The following is a 3,121-nucleotide window of genomic DNA, read 5'->3' as shown; positions in this document are numbered from 1 at the left end:
CACTCTGCCTATCCTGGCAAGACTAACTTTGCTGCCCAACCCCATGCACCTGAGCATTCTCCCAGTGGCCAGCCCTCCACCAGAACCACAGCAGACTACATAGGCATAGGCTCAAACCACATCAGTTGGAAAATCAGGTGAGTGACTGGCCTCACAGTTGGACTGACCCTAAGTTCACACCCTAACTGAACCCAGAGCATATCTTGCGCCCCTCCCCCATCCCAGCGCCAGCAAAGCAGGTGGCCCCTGACCCCACCTCTGGTGGAATTCCATTGCTCTAGTGCACTCCCCACCAGCCTGCAGGCAGATGAGAGACCTGCCTCCAGGCTGTGCCCCAATCCCCACCACCCACTGGACACTGTCCCAGCAAGACCCACTCTGCTGTCTGACCCCATGCACCTGAACATCCTCCCCACGGCCAGCCTCCCCCGCCCAACCCTAGCAGACTATATAGACACTGGCACAAACCACACCAATTGGAAAATCAGTCAGAGGTTCAAACCACAATGGTTGGAAGAGCAGGCACAGACACAAGCCACACAGGTTGGAAGAAAAGATAAGTAAATGCCACTATAAGAATGCATTCAACCGTTGAAAGGGCAATATGGCACCACCAGAACCCAGTGATCCTAAAACAGCAAAACCTGAACATTCCAATGGAACTGAAACACAAGTAAACAAGCTTAAATATTACTTTATGAGGGTGGTAGAGGCACTTTAAGAGGAAATGGAAAATTCACTTCAAGAAGTCGAGGAAAAGACACAAAAATGGAGGTAATCAATAAATCCCTTAAAGAAAGCCAAGAAAAAACAATAAAGCAGGTGAAGGAAACAGTTCAAAACTTGAAAACTGAAATAGAAACAATAAAGAAAACACAAACCAAGGGAATTTTGGAAATGGAAAATCTGGGTAAACGATCAGGAACTACAGATGCAAGCATAACTAACAGAATACAAGAGATGGAAGAAAGAATCTCAGGCGTTGAAGATACACTAGAGGAAATAGATTCATCAGTCAAAGAAAATGTTAAATCCAATAAATTCCTAACACAGAACATTCAGGAAATCTGTGACACTATGAAAAGACCAAACTTAAGAATAATAGGGATAGAAGAAAGAGAAGAATCCCAGCTCAAAGGCACAGAAAATAGATCCAACAAAATCATAGAAGAAAAACTTCCCCAACCTAAAGAAAGACATGCCTCTGAATGTACAGGAAGCTTACAGGACACCAAATAGACTGGACCACAAAAAGGTCCCCTCACCACATAATAATCAAAACACTAAACATACAGAATAAATAATTTTAAGAGCAGCAAAGGAAAAAGGCCAAGTAACATATAAAGGCAGACCTATCAAAATCACTCTGATTTCTCTCCATGGAAACTCTAAAAGCCAGAAGGTCTTGGACAGACACTATGGGACCATGAACTACTATACCCAGCAAAGCTTTCAATCAACATAGATGGGGAAAAGAAGATATTTTGTGACAAAACCAGACCTAAACACTATCTATCCACAAATCCAACACTACAGAAAGTACTGGAAGGAAAACTCCAACCCAAGACTCAATTAAATCCATGAAAACACAGGCAAAAGATAATCTCACAGTAGCAAAACCCAAAGAAGGGAAACACACACACTACTATCATCACCAAGACAAAAATATAATAGGAATTAACAATCACTAACCAATAACATCTCTTAATGTCAATGGACCCAATTCACCAATAAAAAGACACAGGCTAACAGAAACACAGGCTGCATACAAGAAACCCACCTCAACTTCAAAGACAGACATTATCTCAGAGTAAAGGGTTGAGAAAAGATTTTCCAATCAAATGGTCCTAAGAAGCAAGCCAGTGTAGCTATCCTAATATGTAACAAAATAAACTTCAAACTAAAGTTAATCAAAAGAGATGGAGAAGGACATTTCATATGCATCATAGGAGAAATCCATCAAGATGAAGTCTCAATTCTGAACATTTATGCCGCAAATACAAAAGCACCCACATTTGTAAAAGAAATATTACTAAAGCTTAAATCACGCATCAAATCCCACACATTAATAGTCGGAGACTTCAACACCCCACTCTCACCAATGGATAGGTCTGCCAGACAGAAAATTAACATAGAAACAAGGGAATTAACAGATGTTATGACTCAAATGGACTTAATAGACATCTACTAAACATTTCACCCAAACACAAAAGAATATACCTTCTTCTCAGCACCTCATAGAAACTTCTCTAAAATAAAGCAATCTCAACAGATACAAAAAAATGGAATAACCCCCTATATCTAATCTGATCACCATGGGCTAAAGTTAGCGTTCAACAACAAACTACAGAAAGCCTACAAACTCATGGAAACTGAACCACTCTCAACTGAACCATTTCTGGGTCAAGGAAGAAATAAAGTAACAAATTAAAGACTTCCTAGAATGCAATGAAAATGAATGCACAGCTTCTTGATCCTGAAGTGGAGTAAGGTTGTTTTTCCTGGTGTTGAGTCCCGAACAGCTTCCTGACATGGGACTAGACAATGAACGAAAGATGCTTACCGGATCCAGAGACCCCAAAGAAGAAGAAGAGGGGGAAAATTATTGGACTCCCTAACAACAGTGAGAGAGCAATGTGAGCAGTTGGAGAAGTGTGTAAAGACCCGGGAGGCGCTAGATACGCATGTGTCTTCCCAATCACAGACAGAAGAGGATTGTACAGAGGAGTTCTTTGACTTCTTGCATGCACGGGACCATGGTGTGGCCCACAAACTCTTTAACAGGTTGAAGTAGCTGCCCAGATTCATCCATCTCAGCATTATCACAGGGCATCACGAAAATTTCCTTGTGGTTTTAAACCATTTTTTTTCTAATGTGTATCGTAAGTTCTGGAGAACCTCAATGATTATGGCAAGTAGCTTCTCTTCCATGTAATTAGCAGTGATTCCATCTTAATAAACTGATGTGCAGAAAAAAAGGAAAATGAATGCACAACATACCCAAACTTGTGGGACAAAATGAAAGCACATCTAAGAGGAAAGTTCATAGCACTAAGTACCTACGTAAATTTGGAGAAATCTAATTTAAGTGACTTAACAGCACACCTGAAAGCTCTAGAAC

General features: G+C 40.9%; 1 pseudogene; it reads left to right on the top strand.

Moving 5' to 3' along the window:
* The first annotated feature begins 2,531 nt into the window (after nt 1–2,531).
* On the top strand, nt 2,532–2,794 carry LOC107979305 (annotated as a pseudogene).
* Nucleotides 2,795–3,121: the final 327 nt, after the last annotated feature.

Source organism: Cricetulus griseus, chromosome X (genome assembly GCF_003668045.3).
Source record: "Cricetulus griseus strain 17A/GY chromosome X, alternate assembly CriGri-PICRH-1.0, whole genome shotgun sequence".
Lineage (NCBI taxonomy): Eukaryota > Metazoa > Chordata > Mammalia > Rodentia > Cricetidae > Cricetulus > Cricetulus griseus.
This window is presented reverse-complemented; position numbering and strand designations above follow the sequence as displayed.